At 43.3% G+C, this 23,845-nt stretch overlaps 1 long non-coding RNA gene across 1 annotated transcript; it reads left to right on the top strand.

Moving 5' to 3' along the window:
• The first annotated feature begins 4,432 nt into the window (after window positions 1-4,432).
• Window positions 4,433-23,528, top strand: A830009L08Rik (RIKEN cDNA A830009L08 gene). The gene is made up of 3 exons (NR_045161.1): window positions 4,433-4,639; window positions 19,162-19,326; window positions 21,094-23,528. It is a non-coding gene; the product is annotated as an RIKEN cDNA A830009L08 gene (long non-coding RNA).
• Window positions 23,529-23,845: the final 317 nt, after the last annotated feature.

Below are 23,845 nucleotides of genomic sequence, written 5' to 3'. Positions count from 1 at the left end.
TCGACATCAAGGTGACAACGAAAATTAGCCACCCCACTCACCAAATACACACCTTTCAGTGTGTGTGTTCGGGCCTATATATGAAAGTACACATTCTCATCAAATTAGGCAGCCCCACCCCAGACAAACAGCATCAATACGAGATACAGGCAAATGGTAGGTAGGTAGACTAAAAGATATAGATCAGGTAAATTTGGATAAGACTTATGAAGAATTGTTTCCCATAAATATGGAGGTTGAGAAGTTTCATCATCTGCTGCCTGCAAACTGGAGGAGACCCAGATCTGCAAATATGAATCCAAGCTTAATTCTAGTCCAGAAGACCCATGCTGAGACCACACAAGCAAGCAGAAAGCAGCCGCTGGGAATCCCTCTTTCTTCTACCTCTGAACCCATTCAGGCCCTCAACAGATCAGCTGGTGTCCATTCATGCTGAGGACAACCTTATCTTCCAAGTCTACCTGCTGATGCCGTGTGTAACACTCTCAAAGACACAGCCAGAAACTGTGTTTAATGGAGAACGACCTATGGTACCATCTAACTGACTGCTACACTTGTTGTAGTAGTAGAGTGCTATGAGTTAATCTAATGTGAGAAACCTATAGCATAGTCTCACCTGCTCCCCCTTTGCCCTTCCAGTTCTACCCAATGTTTGTTTGAGTGGTCCAGGTAACAATGGAAGGATAGCAACCTGCAAAAGGCCAGCTGAAAGGCAGGTAGTGATGCTTGACCAACGGTCTTCATTTAAATATGCTTCAGAGAAACCATCTAAACAGAGGCTGTTGGAAAAATGTGAGAAAGTGGCTTACAGGACCCTCCCTCCCTCCCTCTCTGTCTGTCTGTCTGTCTGTCTGTCAGTCTCTTCCCCATTCCTTCTTTTCCTCCCTCCTGTCCTTTCTTAGCTTCACGTGGCAGTTTTGATAGGCTTCATCCCTACTTTCTGATTTTAGCGTGTTTGGGATAAGGGCTAATAACTTCACTTCTAACAAATCTGCAGGTGCTGCTCACAATGCTGGTCTAGGGATCACAAAGTAAGAGTTCTTGTTATAAAGGCAAGAGAGGCTCCAATGATGCTTTGTGATGTCTTTGAGCTATTTTAAGCTTCTGGGGCCCATGGTGATGAAGGCTGCCGTAAGGAAGTGACTAAATGGCCTAAGGCAAAGGATTCTAACTCTAATGTCCTGCGATCATCCAAAGGGTCTGGGAGGAAGCAAGCATCGTGGAAGAGAGCTGCTTCTCCTAGGACCCTGGAACAGGAGACACCCAGAGCCCCACGACTGATTTACTTCTTTGTAAATGACAGAGTCGTACAACTTCACCTTCTGTCATGCATGCAGCTTTTATTTTATTGTCTGCTTGAAATAGTATTGCTTTACTTTAGGGAATCACCCTCCCCACCCCAGATGAGGTTAGGATCTTCGAGTGTGCTCCTGGGCCTCGGGGATATGGAAGTGACCTTATTCCCCTGACAGATACCCCTTTGGCACATGACCAGAGTCTAGCCAATCAGAGTTCTACTTTGGGAAATTCTAACTTTTATTAGTTGGAGAGGAGGGGGGAGTCTACTACCTTGTTTCTGGCTACAAAGTGGTCAGAATGTTTAAGAGCTGCCTGCTGTCAGCCACGTCTTCCTCCCACCCAGGAAAGAACATGTGAGAGGGAGAAGACTAAAGACAAAGGGTGGCAGGATGGAAACAGTGCGAGCAAGAAGGCCCTGCTACCTGTGAGCGAGACTTAAAACTATTTCGGTTGTGCGAGGATCTCTTCAGTTCTGTGGCCTCTGTCAGTCTCTTTCTATGCCACCTCCTCTCCCACCACCATGCACAACCCCACCCAAGCTCCTTTTTTTCCTCAAGATTTTAGTTGGATTTCTGTCACTAGCAAAGAAAGGACTCCTAAGCACTATCCCATTATGGTCAAACACACCAAGGATAGGGGAGGGAACAGGGAAAGATATGCCACCATGGGAAGCTGTGTTTATTGAATGACCCTGTAAGCACTGTCAAGCTTTTGGTGCTGCACAAGCTCATGGTCACACTAAGGTCACTCAAAGATAAAGTACAGAGATGCATAGGATGAAAGCTGCTAACCAAAACCAAACAAAATGAGCCCTAAGCCGATCTTCCCAGGAAATCCTCAGGCCTCCTTCTCATGGGCTCCATACCCTACATCCTGGAGTATAACTCAGTCTCCACTCACTTCTGCCCAACCAATGCTTTCCAAATGCTCTTGTCTGCTGGGCAGAGGTGGTAGATGCCTTTAATCACACCACTTGAGAGGCAGAGGCAGGAGGATTTCTGAGTTGAAGCCAGCTTGGTCTACAGTGTGAGTTCCAGGACAGCCAGGGCTACACAGAGAAACCCTGTCTGAAAACAAACAAACAAACAAACAAACAAAACAACAGCAGCATCAACAACAACAATAACAACAAATGCTCTTGTCCAAACCCCAGAATTCTAAGAATAATGTGTTCCCTGCTGTTCAGAGCCCTCTGTTTCTGACCACTGAGGGCTGCCAGCTAACCTCTTTGGATGAGGCTCTATGGTCAGTTCTATTGGGGATTCCCCCCAAAACAGCAGCAAAAACCCTGAGGTCAGGATGGAGACACTTCGTTGTATATTGCAGCTGTGTGTCCCTAAACAACAGGAACCATGTCATTGGATGAATTATCAAACAACGGAATGAAGCTATATCTACCCGGAGAAGCAAAGTGCACCAGAATGCACTGGGTAGGAGAAGATATGGGGACTTGAGCTGTTCTGGACCACAGCCAGTTCTAGGAAAAGTGGTACCACCTAGTTGGGTTGTTTTTAGCTCAGAAGCGGTGCTGGTCACAGCCATCTATGGCTAGGGCTTCCCTGTGACCTGCCCAAGTTCTGTGGAAGGGTTTCCACCTGTTCCACATTGTCCAGTATTAGGAGTCCCCATGGATCTAAAGTAAGTCTTAGCAAGTGACCTTGGGCAGATCTCTGGTTCTGAAGTTCTTGCTTCTCCAGTGAGCAAGTGACACAGTGCCCACAGAGGGAGCACTTAGGGGAGCCACAGAAAAAGTCCTCAGCCCTCAGCTGGAGCTAGGTGCCCTTACTGAGTGCCACCACTATTCCTCCTTCTTTGATGAAGATGAGTCCAGGGGCACTTCTGTGAAGGTCATTAACCTTTCCGTCTGTCTGTTGATGTAAGTCAGCCTTTTCTAACAAGTATCCTTCCCACAAATGAAATAAAAATCTACATTAATTTCAGTTCTAAAGTGATATGTTCAGCATAGACGTGATTTTGTACAAAGAAAGGACAGAGAGAGAGGAGGGGGAGGGAGAGGGAGAGAGAAGGAAGGTTGGAAGAAATCTTGCTTGTAAACACTATATTCCACTTGAAAATTTAATACTTCATTACAGAAGAGATACTTAATGTTAACCAAGGCATCAGTAAAACAATAAAACCACCAAGCAAAAGATTCCTAAAAGACTTTTAATTCTCTGATAGAGATAACTGGGTATAATTGCTTTATATAAAAACATGTATTTGGTCCAACATGCCCCTAGTATTATCAAAAGTTTACTTTTAAAAAGATAGAGAAAGGTTGGGAGGCTATGGTTTAAATATATTCTACAATTTTAAAATTTAATTTTACACACTGCCATGCTGTTCCATTACATATGCAGGAAAGGGAAGAAAAATGTTTTTCAGAGTTGAAAAAAAATTAATCCACATTTCTTGGCATCGACAGATAATGTTATATTTAAAATATACATATATAATGTGAGACCCATTATCTAATAAAAGTCACGAAATCTAGCATGTTCATTTTGTGTCTTATAATAATTGGAAGTTGATCAAAGAAAACTACTTCCATTTTTATGACATTGTTGCTATTTTTGTGGACAAAAATTTTAAATGTATGATAAAAATCCAATATACAATAATTGAAACATACAGTCCAACCTCACAGAGCTTTGATAAATCTGTTCATTCCTGGCCATTTTCAGTGTTGCTATAGTGAACAGTGTTGACAAGTGGCTGAAAAAAGCTTATAAATGGAATTCAGATCATAGATAAAACCGAACAGAAACTATCTTGTAGCATTTCTGCATGTTGGGAGGCCTGGTTTGTGCCACAGATGGCCATCTCCCAATAATACATAAAACACTTCTTTCTGGAGCCCAGCACACATTGTTGAATGCACAGGTCATTTGAACAGAACAATAATTCAATTCTCTTAATAATGATCTCACGAGGAGCCAACACAGACACAGGGTGATGCTGTTAGAAGAAAAGAATTGTACCCGAGTTTGAAAAATTAAATTCTTAAAAAGCCACCATGCTCTCTTGTCAAAATAGCACCTAAATGTATGCAGTGTTTAGAGATGAGGCAAGCTCGCTGAGTTTATTTTAGTCGCTTGAATTATACTGCTGTGTGTCTGCGCCATGCTTCTTCAGTCTTCGAGCTGGAAGCTTTCCGGGGAGGGTCAGTAATGGCCACTGAGCCCTCTGTTGGCTTATTGGCTGAGCTCACTGATGAGGAAACCTTGAGTTCGTCACTTTCTCTTCTCTAATTGCTGAAGTGGCCGTCACTGAAGATGACAGAGCGTTTCTGAAGGACACATGGGAATCATTAACCAGCCCAATAAAATGATCTATTTATGTAAGTAACAGTTATTATAACCTCACCCCCCCATGGCCATATTTCTCTAGAACTTTTGTTTTTTTTAATTTTTAAGGCTACTTTTGTTCAAGCTTGTAAGACTTAGGATCCTGGAGTCCCTATGTTAGCACTGATGAATGAACTCAGCCAGGAAAAAGCAGACCTAGAGGACCTCCAGCATCTGCATGATTCTCACTTCTGACACATGTGGAATGCAGCTCCCCCCCCCCTCCCGTCCTACTCCCCTCCCTCCCTCTCTCTGTATCCCTCTCTCTCCTCCTTTGTCTTTCTTCCATTTCTCCCCTCTCCCAATTTTCTATCCTTCTTTCCCTTCCTCTACTTTCCCCATCGTTTGTTTTTTGACAGGTAGGTTATAGAGCCCAGGCTGGCCTCAAACTCAGAAGCTTCCTGCCTCAGCACCTCAGATTATATGAAGCCATGCTGCTATGTCCGGGTCAGGATGATCAGCTTTCTATATCTAGCACTAAGTCTAATGCTACTGAAATGATGCGCCTTATTGTTACAGATTTAGCTGTTGCTATCGTGTTGCCTTTGTTAGCTTCATTTGCTAATGAATCAAGGTCTTTAAATATGCCGAGTGTTGGACTGAAAGATCTTTAGTTTTTAGGATCTCATTCTAAACTTGAACTGAGGAGTCATCTAAAACAAATGGACGTGCAAAAAGCAAATAGAGCGAAATGACAAGAACAAAATGGAAAAACAAACAAAACCCAGGAATAATATTGATATAAAACTATTCAAATTATTAACTTAATATTATATGGCTTATATAAAGTCTTACAATGACTGTTTTATAATTGAATAGGTTAATTAAAAGTTTTCCATCCACCTGCCCTTGTAGGCTTGAAAAAATTGAAATCTTTCCTATAAAATAGTACTTTTATGCCTGGGAAGCCCATTGCCCTGTAGGACCAGCCTCTGCCCTGCCATGTCAGCTTCTATGATGGTGCTTTTACCTTCTCAGAAAAGTAGAAAGAAGAGTACTCATTCAATTTGTCCGTGAAACAATGGTCAGGGCAGGGTGTTGGGGGGGGGGAGATGTACAGTGATGCTGGAAGGAAGAGGGGGAACACTGCCTTCCACCTGCCTGGCAAACCACACAGCTTTAAGGCCCTCCCCTCATCTCACTGACACCTCTCCCAGAAAGCATAACCCTGCCTCTAAAAAGACATTGCCTAAAGGAGAGAGCACAAAAGAGCTAAGAGTCGTGTCTCCATTTTACAGATGAGGCCTAGGAACACTAAGTAACTTTCCAAAGAGCAGGTAGCTACTTTCCTGGCAGAGCTGGGACCTGAGCCCAGCCCCAGCTGGACTCCAGCATGTCTGTGGTTCTATAGCTCACATTAGAAGCACTTGGAGAGCTATTAAACAGATGATATCTGGGCTCAGTACTAGAAATCTAATGTAGTTCGTCAGGGGGCCCACGATATCAAGACTTTCCAAGTTTCTCCAGGTGATGTTGACAGCAGCCAGGCTCACCAGCTATGTTCCTCTGTCTCTCACTACAGCACACTCTCATGATCTCTGGGCCTTCTCTTGTCTCCCCATCACTCAGACTATCCCACCTTGGCCTTGAACTTTGCCCCAGTCCCAGTTTTCTTTCTACATAAAAATAGCCCTTGTGGTGGGTTTCAAATGGGTCCACAGCTTCTGGGACATGGTAAGAATGCAGCTGAAGCCTGTTGACATTTGTGAATTCACTTACAATGGGACAGAGCTAAGTACATTTTACTTGGGTTTATAATGTGTATAGGTGTGTTTTTTTGGTTTTTTTTTTTTTAAACAAAAACCCTCTAGGAGAAACAAGCCAAACAATATAGAGCCAAGGACAGAAAGAAGAACAGGACTAAGAGAAGGGGAAAAAGGCCAAAACATTTTGCCCCTGTTCCGTTGCTGACCGTGCTGCTTGGATATGTTGGGTATGTCTCACTGAGAATGTATCTATGCATCATGTGAGAAGTAAGCTTATTCTTCCTACAGGAAATTAAGGAAGTTTTTGGTTTTGGGTTTTTTTTTTTTTTTGGCTGTTGTTGTTTGGTTTTATTTTTAAGATATATAACCATACTGGGCAGGGTTTGTTAGAAGCTCACTACTAGAAATATAGTCCTGAAGCTTATTACAGATACAGTAGTGTTTGTAGCCCGTCCTGGGGACCTTAACAGCATGTAGACATGGAATTATAGACACCACAGTGTTGAAGAATTAAAGAGCAGTATGCCTTGGAGCCTGCCCCCCACACGTGTTTAATTCTTGGCTCTAACATCCACTACTTTGGCAAGACGTGCTATGGTTCTGAGCCTGTTCTCTCATCCGTACAGAACAGCATTCAAGAATTAAAGAAGCTAAATGGGAGTCTTCCTGGAGTGAAAATGACAGAGAGGTGGCATCCATAAGTAGTAGCTATTGTCCTGTAGGAAAAATCTGTCCCTTGCTCAAAACACATACATGTTGGGATCATTAAGTATAAATAAAAGCTGGCTTCATGGATAATATAATTCTGTCAATTAACCTTTCAAAGGAGTACAAAATACTAATGACACAACATGGACTTCTGTCGGTGCCGAGGAAGAAGCCCAGGACAATGTTCATGTTAAACATGCACTGACCACTGAGCCTTACCCCCAGCTCGAAGCAAACTTTCAAGATGTGAACTGTATGAATTTGCAAAGATTCCAATGGCCAGATATTTGTTTCCTATTTAAAGTAAGAGGACCTGGTGGTGCAGACCTTTAATCCCACGACTCAGGAGGCAGAGGCTGGCACATCTCTGTGAGTTAGAGGCCAGCTTGATACATAGAGTGAGTTCCAGGCCAGCCGAGATTACAGGGTGAGACCCTGTCTCAACATTGAAAAATAAATAAAAGAGTGATTAGAGTGTGGGTGAGTAATTTCCCTCTGCTGCAGAGGAGAAGCGGGACCGTGAATGTGAACACACAATCAAGCCGAATCCCACTGGATGATATCACTACAAGAGTTTTCTGTTTTATCCTAATTATATATGTTAGAGGTCACACAGGGCCCCCAAAATTGCAGTGTGCCAAGAAAGGGTTTTTTGTTTGCCCCATGCAACATTTTTTCAAAAGTGGTGGAACTTATTCCACATTAAAAATGTTTACTTGTCAGCGGGGTGGTGCTGTTGCACACCTTTAATCCCAGCACTTGGAAGGCAGAGGCAGGTGGATTTCTAAGTTTGAGTCCAGCTTGGTCTACATGGAGAAACCCTGTCTCGAAAACCAAAAAAAAAAAAAAAAAAAAAAAAAAGTTTACTTATATGAACGTACAAGTTGAATTTTGCACTTAAAAAGCTGATATATATGTGATATATATCATATATATATCTATGCCTGTACCTATTTATACCTACCATATACATATGAAATGCTATCTAATATTCTCATCACCAAGAACTGATAAACATTGAAAGCCACAAATGATTTGCTCCTTAACACACTGTGTACCTGTGTGGAAGGATCACACTGTGGATAATGATTTTGTGACAAGCTAGTGAGAGAGTAAGACAAGAAGACAAATCTGGCTTGTGCAGCTCTCTGTAGGCCAGCTGGGAAGGACTGAGATCGCCCTGTAGTCAGGGCTAAGAAGTCACAGGCCCCGTCTGACTGCCCTCGCCACTCATTAGCAATACTTCCTCGCCTTTTAGGCTTTGCATTTGTACCTATAAAACGTGGGATGTGTTCTCCGAGGCCATAGAAATGTGGTTGGGACAGGGGGGGGTCACATAATTACATCTGCCTATGTATGCCTGCATTGTCGAGGTCCCCCCACCAAAAGAGGCTGCCTTTCTCTGTTTACATTTTAATAGACCAAAGAAAAGGGAAGGGGGAGCTCTCTGAAGTGTTTTTGCAAAGAAACAAAAGCTGCCATTCATAATCTACCTGCTTTCTGCAATGAGCTCGTATTCATCAGGGGACCATCGTTTCTCCAGGACCCTAAGATGCTTGCTGTTCCAGCAATCTCTGCACCATCTTTCCCATCAGGCTGAGGAGTCTGAGGTTCTTTCCTTTCACACATGGCTGGGTCCTGGAAGAAAAAGCTGAACCATGACCCTTGCCTTCAATGTATACAGAGAGATGCTTATCAACTTTAGTGATATTGACTTTATTTTTAATATCATGAAGTCAGTTGTGAATCAATATCTGTCCAATTCTTGTCTAATAAATGTCCTTATCTGAAAGTTATTAAAAACAAACAAAAACAGGTCCTATTTCCTTAACTCAGCTGGGCGATCTCTCCATGACAAAATTATTTCCCATAATTAAAAAAGAGCAAAATTTGAATTTGTTATAAATAGAATCTTTCATTTGTCAATGCTTTCAGTTTAAGTCATTTCTCCCCAGGTCACTGTTGACTAGGAAAAATTACAGGGCTGGAAATGTTGCTCAGCAGTACAGAACTTACCTAACAAATGCAAGGCCCTGAATCTTATCCCAGCACACTGGGAGGGATCGGGAGGAAATCTCTAAACATACAAGTTTACTAAGGGTACCATGGCAAGCACACGGGCCAGTGCTCCACAGAGAATACTTACTGCCTTTTCTCTAGCAAACACCCATCACGCTGCAGTCAGTCCATCAATCCATCTTCATTCCTGATACACTTAGCACACTTCAGCGTCTAGTTCATCAGAGTTCAGTGTTCACTTAGGCTTTCACGGAGTTTATTGCGACGCAGGTCTAAACGTCCAGCTCATTCCCCCCTATTAGCATGCATTCTGGGTGTGACATTGCAGGGTCACAAAATAAAATAAAACAAGAAAGTATTATAATAAATCAATAAGGTAAAACTCACCATTACAATCATTCTGAAGTATGCCAATCTGTGGTAGTACGTGTATTCATTCACACTATTGTGTAATATCCTTACCATTCAACTACAAAATATTTCCTTTCCCCACAGTAAAACTCTGTCGTGAGATACCAGCTCTGCCCAGCCTAGGGCCACTCCCATGTTATAGTTTGTCTTTCTGAAGTCGATTATTCTAGGTGCTTCATATATGTAGATGCACACAGTGTTTTTCCCTCTGGAAGTGGCCCATTTCCCTTAGTGTAAGGTTTTTAAGGCTTGTCTGTTATGCGCCAGGATTATCTCTCTTAATGATGGAATCCTAGTTCATTGGATGCATATACCTGCAACTTTATCTGTTCATCCATCAGATTCTTGGTTGCATCCACTGTGTGTGTGTGTGTGTGTGTGTGTGTGTGTGTGTGTGTAGACTTTTTATTTTTTGGCTGTTATAAATACCATGCAGTGGACATGGTGCACAGGCCTCTGTTCAAGCATCCCTTTCCAGCACCAGTTGGATGCGTGCCCTGGAGTAGCAGGGCTGTATCACGTACTAAGCCTACATTTAATTTGTTGTTGTTGTTGTTGAGATCTTTGGCATATATATATATATATATATATATATATATATATATATATATATATAAACAAAAAATGAGCCAGGCAATGGTGGTGCATGCCTTTAATTCCAGCATTTAGGAGGCAGAGGCAGGTGGATTTCTGAGTTCAAGGCCAGCCTGGTCTACAGAATGAGTTCCAGGACAGACAGGATTATACAGAGAAACCCTGTCTGGAAACAAAACAAAACAAAACAAAACACAAAACCAAAAACCAAAACCCCCCAAAACAAACAAACAAACAAAAACAGAAAATACATATTACTAAAAAGTACCATTTGATGGTCATTTTTGATTTTCAAGTTCTTAATATATAAGAAAATGTTTTAGCCAGGAAACTAAAGATTTCTGTGACCAGAATTCCAATGGGAAAAAAATGTAGGCTTAGATGACATCAAGGTATCCAGAGATAGAATCCAGTCCTACCAGCATGTAAGGCCTTCAATGGCTCTCACAATCCCTGTTAGGAGTTTGCAAAGCTAATTACCCATCTTCCACTAATGATTATGAATATTTTACCTTGTGTAAAGCAACTGCCACACCTCCTTTAAAGACAGATATAAGCTAAAGAATGGGAACTCAATTTTCAACTCCTTATTTCTAGGGCAAAACCATCTCTCCCCACATCCAGCATGCAGACTCTCCAGAGTCTGAAGGTTCTCAACAAGCAGTGGGCGAAGTTTATTTTATAGACCAAAGGTTGATCATTGATATGAAAAACATAGACACAGACACATACACACAAAACAGATAAACAAACAAAACAATGCACATAGCCTTATGTTTCTGCTAGTAGATTCACCCAAAACTAGTAATAGTCTCACGGGGAGGGGTGTGGAGAAAAGAAAAATCTCTGATTCTGCGGATAGCATTCAATAGTAGCTGGGCCTGGTGGCACACACCTTTAATCTCAGTACTTGGGAGGCAGAGGGCAGCCGCCGGGTCTACAGAGCTAGTTCCAGGGTAGCCAGGACTCCATAGAGAAACTGTGTCCAAAAGAGAGAGAGAGAGAGAGAGAGAGAGAGAGAGAGAGAGAGAGAGAGAGAGAGAGAGAGAGAGAGAGAGAGAGAGAGAGAGAGAGAAAAGAAAAAAGAAAAAAATTAGTAAACCCATTTCTATTTCTATTACATGTTTAATGTGGTGTGTTCCTGATTTAAGGGTTTTATATCTAGTAATTTCTCTTATAGATACATTTTTAGAACTATACCAAGGTATATATGGCTGTTCAAAGCCACATGTAGGGTCACAGTTAATTACTGGAAACAATCCAAATAGCAATCAGAAGGTGTTTGTTAAAAATCAATCCTGAGCTGGGAGGTGGTGGTGCATGCCTTTAATCCCAGCACTTGGGAGGCAGAGGCAGGCGAATTTCTGAGTTCGAGGCCAGCCTGGTCTACAGAGTGAGTTCCAGGACAGCCAGGGCTATACAGAGAAACCCTGTCTCGAAAAACCAAAAAAAAAAAAAAAAAAAGAAAAATCAATCCTTGAGAGACTACATTTCACTAGTGTAACTCACTTTACCATCTTGTACACAAATGAAGTTATATCTTTAAAAAATTTTTTTCTCCAGTGGCATTGGGTGCAAATATCTGTGTGCCAGATTAAAACCAGAGGACATTCACTGGCTGTCTTCTCCAGCAGGCATGTCCATCCCCACAAGTCGTTCAACCACCCTGAGGCTTTCCTCCTGCAAAGTGGCCAATCCTGTTTCCAAATGCCTCCTGGAGAGAGAGACGAGAATCTGATTAGTCTACTAGGAGTCCTGTTTGCAGCGTCTGTTGCTCCTGCTTGCCATAATACGACTGTTGAAAACTGCGAATTTAATAAGCAGGGACTAGCATCTCAAAATAAGGTTGGAGACAAAAGGGTTGACTGGTTTTGCAAAAAATAAAAGTAGAGATTATCTTGCTTATCTTTAGACATCTTTGAAGAATGTATACCACAAAATTGAACATATACTCTACCTAAACAGAGCTATAGTCTTTTAGAATAAACAAAGAATGAATCAACTGTTGATCTAGCAAAGGAACAATTTTATATCAAAGGTATTTTGCAACAAAATTTGACACCCTACACTTTGTACTTTTATAGCAGAAGAGTGGGGTCATTTGCAAGAAGATGTAGAGGTTTCTGTACATTTTCCTAAGAGCCTCTTCTAGTCCTTTGAGATTCAAGCAAGTCTCCGTTTGAAGCCTGTACTCGACTAGTACGGTGTTGTTTTTCTCATTGTGAGAGGGCCCAGCACTGCCAGACGCTCATTTGCTTATGAAACACTTGTCCAGAATCACTTCCAATGGCTTCATAACATCCTGCATCTTCTGCAAGATTAGCAACTTTGCACTGCAACTGAAATGCATTTTATTTACATTGTGTTGTGGGGAGTTTATAACATCTGCAATCAGCAAGATTGGCTGGTGGAGTGGGGATAGATGCTGGAGTTAAGTCAGGGGGCCATTTACGCGGAGACTGATTTAGTAAGTGGTCAGTTCGTTACTGGATATTTTCCTGTTAGGACTAATTTCTGCTTCTCTACAAAACTTAGCAACCACTGGGATTCAGGTAATGATAATGGATAGTTGGATAACAAGGAATTTCTACACTGTGCATCAGCAAGAAGGAATACAGTGTGTATGAACATGAAAAGCCATTCACAATGTATTGTTATGGAAAAAAAGTATAGTAATGAATAGTATCACTGTGTTTTTATGGACAGTGGTAAAGCATTAAAATGTAGCAAATAAGCTAGCCTGAAAGTCATTGCCAAGAAGCAGCAGTCACTTTGAAGGGTGTGGCAGTGAAGAAGGCCCATCAGAGTAGCCTCGTTTTTTTAAAGAGATTTTAAAATTTAAAATTCGATAAAAGCCAATTAAGAGTATTTTTTCAGTAGTTTATAGGAGAGAGGGCTAAATAAAGAGAAAGAAGGAAGAAGCAAAAAGGTAAATATGGAGAAGAGAAAAATAGGCTGTGAGCGGCAGGTGAGGTCAGTGTTCAAACAAGGGATCCCCATTGCCCAGACATGCAACTTGCTTCCTTCTAAAGTCTGCACAGCTCCTTTTCAAAATAGTCAAGCTTCAGACATTTGCTGAGACACTGTCATTTTTCAGGGTACCATGTATGTTGCCGAGTACTGCTCAGAGGAACTCAGGGACTATAAGACTCAGGGTCTGTAAGAGCCGTAGGTGGAGGCGTCAGTGTGCAGAGGGGGAGTGGGCAGGGAGTAAGAGTAGGGTCAAGGTGTGTCCAAAGCCCAGAAATCTCATCCTGAGATTGGCAGGAGTAGGATGCTTCCCCCTGCCCTGGGCCTGCCTATCAAGGCACCGTGTCCCCAGTTTTGCTCCTGAGAGAAGGTTATGTATCCCAGAAGCCAGGTTAAACTTCTTTTCCTCTTATAAGGTCTCCTAGAATTCTTCCTTATGCAAATGAGGTGTCCCTAGTTCCCTGGCCATGGCCAATGATGTACACTCACCCTGAAAGCTCCTACCTATCCCCCCAGAGGTTTAAGTAGCCTTTGTTCCGTCCATTAAACAAGCTGTCTCACTGAAGCTATCTCCCAAGAGTCTGCTCTAGTGTGCTCACAGACACCCTAAGTTTCTTCTCGACCCAGCCGCTCCTCACCTGACCTCTCAGGATCCACTGATCTCGTTCTTGGGGTTGACAGCACCTCTACAGGTTGGGAAGCAGAGCCAGACTGGTAGCCCTTCTTCAGAGATCTTAAAACTGTAGCTGAGGTAAGATCTGTCTCCTACGGTCTAGCACCAGGTTCAACTGTGAACCTGGAGGAAACAACCTGGTGACTTCTCCATCTTGGCTCCCTCTCAGACTCTGCTGGTCCAAGCCTTCTCACAGAGTGAAAATGAGATCCTTTGTTGTCCACAGGAAGAGAAAGTCAGCACTGAACCACAGGCCACTTAGAGTTCCATCTTGATGCTACAAGAGCTGCAGGAGGCTTTGAACTGACATGGTGAATGTGGATGCATGTTAGTATTTTTATCTCTGTCCTATCTTAAGAATGAGGAACTTGAGAGTAAATCAGTGTCGCTCTGTTGCTAAGGATGGAACCAGGATTTGAACCCAGGATCTCTACGTCCAGAGCATATGCTCTTTCTTAATTTGTTATGGTGTGTTCATTTGTCAAGTCAGATTAGGGGTGATCCTCACATGGTCTTTCTGCAAGGCAGTTTAGCCCAAGAGAAAAGAGGAAGCAGGCTGTGGGAATGGAATTTGGAGAAAGGTAATACCGGCTGGCAAACAAGAGCACCACCCATGAACTCTGCATAGGCTTCCGTGATGAGGTGTTGCCAAGACTGCTGTGCGCTCCCGCTCGCTCGCTTGCTCGGGTCTTCCTGCCACTCCTGGAAACGATTCCTGTAGGGCAGAGTTGAAGAGCATTAACTGGGTAACACATTCTCTATTCTCTAGCAAATAATCAGAGATGTGGGCTTCTGCACTTAGCTGTAACAAATGGCTTTTGAGAAGTTACCATTGTAGAAACTTCAATGGTGGGCTCGCGGTGGATGCCGTAATCACATGGAAGACAAAGTGTTTATGTACACTAATTGACACACCAACTGTGGCCACGCTGTATGCCAAACCTGTGGCACTCCCTTGTGCCAAGTTATCCTTTAAATTTTTAGCAATACAAGGAAAGCGCTGCTTACCTACTTCGTAACATAACCTAGAGCTGTGATCTATTCCAAAGGGGAAACATTACAAAGTGGTCCTTTAAAAATTCTGTTTTCATCAGTCAAAGTTTGTTACGTGTGCTAGTTCATGGGAGATGCACTTTAAAAAGTTTTAAAAGTGGTTTGAGGTCACCACCACAATCATGAAAAACAAAATAAGTTACTTGTCACTTCACTTTTCGAAAGTGAAAATAAAGTGCTTCTTGGAGGTGTTCAATATTTTTTGTTTTTTGAGAACTTCATAAATGCATAGAAAAGTGTTCTGGCCGGGCATGGTGGCACACGCCTTTAATCCCAGCACTCGGGAGGCAGAGGCAGGTGGATTTCTGAGTTCGAGGCCAGCCTGGTCTACAAAGTGAGTTCCAGGACAGCCAGAGCTATAGAGAAACCTGTCTCGAAACAAAACAAAACAAAACAAAACAAAACAAAACAAAACAAAACAAAACAAAACAAAACAAAACAAAAACAAAAAGAAAGAAGTGTTCTGATCATCCCCTCCCCCACCCCACCCCTCCCTATATCCTTCCTCTATCCCTCCCCCATTTTTTCCTATCATGTTTCTTTTTCAACTTCATGTGCTCTTTATGAAGTCCACTTAGTACTGTCTACACGCACGTCCTACTGGAGCATGGGCAGCCTCTGGGGCCTCATCACCAAAGCCCTCCTTCCCTTGTCCATCACCAGTAGCTCATCAGTTAGGGATAGAACTTCATGAATCCGTCCTCCGTTGTCTTAGCTGGGGTTCTATGGCTGTGAAGACACCCCATGACTATGACTATGACAACTCTTACAAAGGAAAACATTTAATTGGAGCTGGCTTACATTTCAGAGGTTTAGCTCATTAACACTGGAGAAGGAGCTGTGAGTGCTTCCATGTGGATCTGCAGGCAGCAGGAAGAGAGAGCAACCTTGGGCCTGGCTTGAGCTTCTTAAACTCCAAAGCCTGCCCCTAAGGACACACTTCCTTGATCAACATCACACCTCCTAATAGTGCCACTCCCTGTGGGTCTATGGGGGCCATTTTCATTCAAACCACTAGACCCTCCCGTGCCTGGAATTTGGGTGGTTTGCTCTTGTACAGGCGTTGAAGTCGTTGTGAGTTCATGGTTCACTGTGCTGTCACAGCTAGTAAATACATCTTAGAGCAGACAGCTCCTACCTTCTGCTCTTGTGATCTTTCCACCTTTTCTTCTGATATGATCCCTGAGCAAATACGATATAAATGTCCCATTTAGCACCTGAACACTCCAGTGTCTCATTCTCTGTCCAGTGGCCATTCTGGGTCTTTTGGAGTAGTACATGGAATAATAAAAATACTCTCCTTTAAAGAAAGTTCCTTGTAGTCACTGTTTTGAAAGACTTTTAAAAAAAAATGTCCTCATCATGTGTGAAAATAATTGTATATAATAGGTACAAAGTCTTTGTCTCTTTTCATATCTAAGAATATAAGGACATAGCTTTGGACACCATAATGTTTTATAGACAACCCAAGGGTTTGTGTGAAATGATAATTTACAGGGTAGAACCAATATTAGGATCCTAAGCATTATTATCTAAGGAAAAAGTGTTTGATTAATGAGCAGGCCTGGCCATCCACCTGATATTTACTTCTTAAGAAAAATCTGATAGTGTCTCTATTTGTCACATATGTAGTAAATCCTCCGATATTATGTTTGTTTCTTTGGGGAAATGGTCTGAAAAATAAAACAAACAAATGAGTTTACTACTAAACTAGTTCTAGTACCAAAAAATGGTGGCATTTATGAATATGTATGATTATATTTAGATAACTGTATAATTATAGTCATATTTAAGTTACAATTAGATGTATGAAGTTGATGGCCTCTGAATATATTTGAATATTTGAAGATGCTAGATACATATAAATGTATCTGCAGCATAGTATACCTTCTTTGAACAGAAACATCAAGGTAACTTTTACATGTTAGTTAGAAAGACATAAAACACTGTATTACATTACTACGATCTTTTAGAGGAGCCAGCACTTGGTAAGCTGACTGTCTGTGTAACTGCCAGAATCTGAAATTATTATTTTGTAATAAAAGCTCTCTTGGGTCAGTGAGTTGGTTGCTTCCTTTTAAATTTTTCTTTTAAAAAAATTCTCTGTAGTTGACCTTGTGGTCCACCATTGTGATGCTGAGAAAGGGCTCATTGTTTTCAACTGAGAGCTTCATATAGCCATGACAGACCATCTCAGAAATTACAAGCCATAGGAGGGAGGTGGCCCTTCCACCAGGTGTCACCAGGTAGTTGACAAGGGAAGGTGATGCTGTCTTTGATGCATTTCCCCCATGTTGTCTCCCTGAGAATGGAGTTAGGCGTGCTAGAGTCTCACGTAACACCAAGTTGTATCATTTACTATTCCACACATGCCCCTTACCGGCAGTCAGGGAAACTCAGACGAGAATACTGCATCTAGGACTTGATTGTGATGGCACATGGCAAGATGTCAAGTATCTCCAGAGGTCTTAGATGTTTGGCCTATTGCCATTTGAGAAATGACTTCCCAAGGATATCAGGGAAAACTTCTCAAACTGGCTCTTGAAGTAATTCTTAATGCTTGTCTTGGACAGGTGAAACATCCTATGGTTTTATAGATTCTGCAAGCTCTTTACTGTCTCAGAACTCAAGGAAACTTAATTTCCAGAGCCAGCAAAGATACATTTATATACATATTTTTTTAAAAAAAATGTATTTAGTTTCATTGCTTTATGCTACAAGACTTATCCTTCTCATTAAAAATGCCAGAAACACATCATTAAAATGTTAATTTGATTTGACTTCTTGAGATAAGCATCTAGAGAACATGGTTTGTCCCCAAATGAGTGGGACATGTGGCCCTATAGTGGTGGGTGTGAGAGAAGGGCCTCCACCACCCATCCAGGTTCTGAGCAGACGACATGCTTTCTTCAGCATTCATGATTCTTATTCTCTTGATAAACATTAAATTCATTTCTAAGAGAAAAGTAAAAGTCAAAATATTTTTGGCTGGTAAGCATACGTCTGTGAGCACAGACTTCTTGTTTGTTCTGCCTCCCTCACAACTTCTCTGAGCTGGAATGGGAGAAAGCTCCCTCCAAAAGGATATGACCTTGATTTGCAAATCACCAGCAGGACCAGAGCAAAAGTTAAAACTTTGCAGCCCCGATGTCACAGAAGTATTCCTTTCTATTTGCCAAGAGGGGGAAAAAAAAAGTCCCAACTCATGGCTTGAGACCTTATTGTAAAATGTAAATAACATTTTAATGAGCACCATGGAAGAGTGAGCTGGGCCAGTCGCCCACCACTAAAGGGCTGGATTTACGTGCACCTTGGGTAGTAATGAAACTAGTTTGGTGGTCTTCGCCTCTGTAGTAGACATTTTCCCACATTAGCAAACCAGCACAGGATTTCATGTGATCCCATACAAAGGGCAATTACAGCTCTGCCCAAAACCAGAACTGGAGTGTGGATGGGGTGGCTGGAGGAGAAACCAACAGAGACATAACAGGGAGCCTTTTAACTCAAGTTAAACTCCTGCCTACACTTAAGGAAAAAAGGGGCAGATAATTCCAGGTGCATCTTTCTTTCTGTCCACCTTCTGCAATCTCAAATGCCATCTGAGGAACTGTCCTCTTTTCTACTTCCCTCACTGTCCGTGATCTTCCTTCTCTGAGAAAATATTCTCAAAAGCATGGACTAGAAGCCTGTGCTGACTTCTGATAACTCCAGCTCTTGGGGCTATGAGGGTGAGTACCCATATCCAATGTAGATTTCATGGGAACTGTACTCAGGTCTTTCTTACCACTTCTGATCCCAAATTCATCGTCTCTAACTAGGTATATCTTGCTTTCCCTTAACCCAGGCAGAGCCCAAATTCCTACAGAGAAAATACCCGCCTTCCAGTTTTACACCTGTCTACATGAGATCATTAATGGTAAAATGTCCATCTGATAAGCCACGCTGTGATTACTATTGCTTTTGAAAGTGTAAGTGAGCATTTACAAGACACAGGGAGAAAAGCAACTCCAGACTTAAGTTGCTAGATTCTTGACCTCACCATACTTCGTTCACAGTCGATCTGTTTGGAAAAAGACTCAGCCAGTGAATCTCTTAATGACACTATCTGATTTAAATCCGATAGCCTCTGTGGTAAATTGGGAGTCTGTGTCTTTTTATCGTCACCTTTGGAAAAATTGTTCTAACCCCAAACCATCAAAAACAGACAAGATCCTCAGAGTGGTTCAGGGCCATTCCACTTGGGATGCTAAGGACAGGCAAGCAGTACAAACATCACCCACCTTGGGATGCCCTGACTCAGATATAGAGTTATCAGAGCTTTTGGAACTTTTGGATTTGGGGAGTCATTCATTAAAACACATTTCTTTTCTTTTGATTGCAGGTAGAGTTCCTTGGACAGCCCAGGGAAGGACCTCCACCTTCGTTGCTCCCTTCTCCTGTCCCCCCACCTACCAAAACACAGGAACCCCATCTTCAGACAGAAGGCATGCTGCCTCATGAAGGCTCACAGTTCCAGCCCTTAGAACCATCCAGAGGTTAGACTCAGGTTTGTGTTCCCAGTGGCAGGATAAATGTGCCTTTCTTGGAGCTGAGCCTACTTTGCCCTAAGGTTACATTTCTACACAAGGAAGCCTTTTTAAAGAGTAGTGCTTCAGGCCTCCACACTAACGGTTTGTGTCTGCCATCTTAGAAAAAGGGAGCCCATAATAAAACTACAGGAGCCAGCAATAGAGAATTACAACCCCAGAATGAGAGGGGGTCTGCTTCGGCCCTGCTAAATGCTGAGCCTTGGTCTCTCTGAGGAAGAACAAAAAAGCGGAAGGAATTTAAGTCAATTGTCTCCTGGATTGCCTTAGCAGAGACCAGGAAAACAGGGTGCTTACTAAGGGTCTACTGACTCTTGGCCACTACCCTGGTACTAGACAAGCTGGGAGGGAAACGGTTGGGGGTGGGGCGGGGGTGGGGTGGGGAGAGAAAAGTTCATGTAAGTCAAAGCAGCCTGTGATGTACAAGCATCCAAGCTAGAGGCTATGTGTATGGTGCTGTGACTCAGAGTATAGCCAGTTCATTTTCAGATAGTATGGAACAAATACTACTAAAGATCTCTGGGTGCCCCTGATAGGCAGAAATGGCGAGAACATCAGAAAAAGGGCTGGAACACAGCAAAGGGGCTGGAGGAAAAACAAAGGTAGTGGCTGATAGGTTATCTCCTCCTGGGTCTGAATCCAGGCAGAGAGAGGGGAAGGAAGCCCCCAAGCAGACCGGCCTGCTTTGAAGAGAGAGCACAGGGTTGACAGAGAATAGAGAAGGCACTGCGGCCACCTGTCCAGCAGCTCTGGTTTTGGCAGTGCGGTCCTGATGCCTGCATTGCTGGACCCAGCTTGAGAGCTTCCTAAAATATCCCTGGGGCTGATGCAATAGCAGTTTGTGGCGGAGCTGCATTGCCATGTGGTGATGGAATAACCTGGTGATGTAGAGGGAGCCTTTTAAGTCTTCGTGGGATCTGACCCAACGAGCCCTACTGAGAACAAGCCAGGTGGCACAGTGGTTAGTTCTCCGGTGTGGGAAGAATGGCGTTCCCCTTCACCCATCTACATCACTGCTCAGCCAGGGCATGGCAACTCTCAGGAGGGCAGTCCTGAGCAGTCCTGAGCAGTCCTTTCACAACCCTTCAGCTCTCTGAATGTCAAGAGATGCAAGGTTACCTAGTCCACCTTCACCCTGAAGAGAGCCCCCTGCTCTAGAATACCTTCTGGGTGACGACCAACTTGTGTTAGGGAAAGGAAGAGGAGCCCCTGGTCTGAAAGAAGAACTGAAAGATATTAGGACACAGTAGCACCCTAAGCTAGGCTATGGTCATCTCCAAATAAAAATGGTTGCTCAAGTTCTATGCCAGCTCTGGTTGTGCACAACAATTTGAATTTTCCATTGTGACTTCATCTTGCCAAAGAGTAAAACTCTTTTCTCCCTCTCCCAGGCCATTCTGTCTCTTAGAGGGTCAAGTGGGTCTGGCCCGAAGGGAAAAAAAATCCCCTTTACTAAAATGTAAAGTGCCAATCACCCCTACCTTCATCCCCACCCCTGATGCCCAAAGTGCTCAAAACTAAAATCTGCTGCATCTTTTCAGCAAGTAATCAACACAAGTTGAAAGACACATGCTGTTGCATTTCTGATCAGATTGTATGTGAGGCAGGAAAATATACTGCCCCCGTGCCCCTCCCCGCCTCATTTTAAAACATTTTTTTGGGGGGTGGCTAAATGCATGTCTGTTTAAAGAAGCCACCAGGCAGTGCCTCTCACTTTGTCTTGGCAGGGCACAACCATCAGACGAAGTGGGAGGAAGAAACATTAACTTCAACAGCTGTTTCTTGACCCCGGCTGTCAGTCTTCCCAAGAATAAATTTTGGAGAGTCCTATTTGAAACAAAGAGGGAGTTTTGGGGGAGAGAAAAGTTGGTTGGTTCCAGGGCAGCCGCCCAAAGAAGCAGGGAACAAGATGTTTGCAGTTACCACGCAGCCTGCAAGCCTCTGCCGGGTGCAGGCAAGGAGCAAAGTAACTTGAAAGCTCCCCTCTCGGCGCCCTGTGCCTGCAGCTTCCCCCCCTAACGCGCGCCCAGATCCAGCGCCGGTGGTAAGAGCCGAAGCTCGACTACAGTAATTCCCCAGCTCGGGCGGCTTGAAACTGCTCGGGCTGAATAGCATTTGCTGTTCCGTCCTGTGGCAGCCTCCCGCCGCCGCTGCCGCGCTCCCTGCAAAGCAGCTCTCATTATCCCGGAAGTTGTGCTGACACAGTCTCGCTGCCACCAGAAGTTTGTCAACATCAAACTTCTCCTGTGTGGGGTACGTTCACCTTCCACGAGTATTTAATCGAGCCAACAAGCAAACAAACAAACCCAAATAAACCTGCCCGTGATGTCATGGTCTTTTTTTTTCCCCCCTCTCTCTTTCCTGGAAAGGCTGGGGGCTTTTGGGAATTTGCTGGTGGGCTCTGAGAGCGACTGTGGGTTTCTAGAGGCTGGGTTGGGGCGGGGGGCAGGGACCTGCTCGAGTGGGCAGTGAGAAAGGGGCTGCGGGGCACTTGGGGCTGGAGGCTGGAGGGCTTGCAGAGAGAACTGGGGCCGAGCGGCAGATTGGTCCTGCAGCCTGTTGGCTTCCGCTTGTTTTTGAGGTTGCACCAGTTGGGCGAAGGTGGCTTTGCATCCTAGCCCCGCCACAAAGGTTATTTGAAAGCAGTGGCTAGGCAAAGTAGAAGAGTGCCTCCCCACCGCCTATGCCCACTGTGCATTTAAAACTCTTACAGGACGTTTAAACCTTTTTCGGAATAAAGGGCGTTGAGGTCATAAAATGAATTTTGAGACTTCACACTGCCACACAAGGGGAATCCTGGGATATAACCATTTCTGTCCTTAGTGGGTCTGTTCAGATACCAAGATGAACTCTCTAAACTTCAGACTCCGTGCCCTTTCAGCTCTCCTCTATAGTTTAAGTTGCCAGGCACCTGGTTTGGGTGTTTGTGGTTTACAGTTGCTCCCCACTTAGATGCTTGGTGCTACCCCCAAAGCTAGGGTGAGGAGTGGACAAGGCAGCTGGGATGAACCCTTTCCCTTTCATACATACGTTTAGACATTCCATCCTGCTCAGTTTGGGTGGGCCTGAAAGAACTGAGAGGGAATGGGCCTTCTTGAAGCTTGGGCACCACAGTTTTTCCAGCAAGGGGCTGATGAAAGGAGTTGCTGATCCTGACTTTGGATTTAATTTCTGGGGGCTAGAGCTACTGCATTCAAATCCAGGACCTTAGATAATGGGGGTGATACCCCCCCATTTCCAAGGTTATACACGGGTAACCACAAGGGTCCAGTGTCTCAACAGTGGGCAGACCAAAGCCTGGCTCCTTGAATTGGAGTCGTATCCACAGAAGAGACAGCAGTATTCTTCCCTATCCTCAAAAATAAATTTGAGTGGAAATAAACATCTCCGAAGAGAAATTATCCAACTCTACCCTTGCTGGAACGGGGAGGAAGTTGAATCCACTTAGAGAGCCAGGAGCTAAGTTTTTCTTCTTGCTGGTCTGCTGACTATGTGTTTAGAAAAATTAGCCTGTAGGCGTGGATCTTCAATAACAAGAAGACACTTTTCTTGTTTTTCAAACTAACCTAAACAAGGAAGTTGTACTAGCCTCCAGGGCTCAGTTTACCTCAGACATGGACCAAACCAAGTAACGACCACGGAGGACAGAATGCCAACCTAAGGACTCTGGGTAGCAGAGGCATTTCTCAGGCCTGGAATGTGCTTTTGGCAAATACATAGATTTAACTCCAATCATAAGGCAGGATGCCCTCACACATATGTAGTCCCACACATAGAAGCCACACCCAAAGCACAAGGGAAAATGTGTTTTGCTGAATATACAGTTGCCCTCTAGAGTGAATTTTTCTCCTTTGGCCCTGCTTCAAAAAATTTTCAATTATCCAGACTTCTTTTCTTAAGGTTATATTTTAATCTTATTTATTTATTTCTTCATAGTCTACAAATGTGACTCGACATGTACCACAATGAAAGCTGTGAATCGAGGCGAGGTGGAGGACTCCATCTATGATTCCATATGCAGGAATATTTCCTCCTGGTTGTTAATCTGTCATAGTGTAAAAAGCCTGATTTATAAAGGCTGAAGGGCTTTAGCAGAATAAGGTATGCATGGTTCATACAGTTGGGTTTATTTACAAATAAAACTAGTTGGCGTTTCTGTCTTCGATTTCCTAGTTTCACTAGAATAATTTCCATAGTTTCCTGTTTCTCCTTCAAGAGTGATCACAAGGAAACAATTTCTTTATTCAGCGACGTGAGCTCTGTGCGCATCTGGCTTTGGTTACTTTGTAAGGTAAATATCACTAACCGTTCACTGGATTCTTTGGGGATGGGAGGCACTGGGCTTGTGAAGACAGTCTACTATGAAATACTGGGGGTGCAATGCAGAAGAATGGCAAACAACTGGGTCCCGTCACAGGTAATTGGGTCACTATGGTATTCTTGAAAGTGGAGATTCATTTGAAAAAAAGACTTAAAAAG

Source organism: Mus musculus, chromosome 13 (genome assembly GCF_000001635.26).
Source record: "Mus musculus strain C57BL/6J chromosome 13, GRCm38.p6 C57BL/6J".
In the NCBI taxonomy this organism is placed as follows: Eukaryota; Metazoa; Chordata; class Mammalia; order Rodentia; family Muridae; genus Mus; species Mus musculus.
The sequence above is the reverse complement of the archived record's forward strand: the minus strand, read 5'-3'. Positions and strand labels throughout refer to the sequence as shown.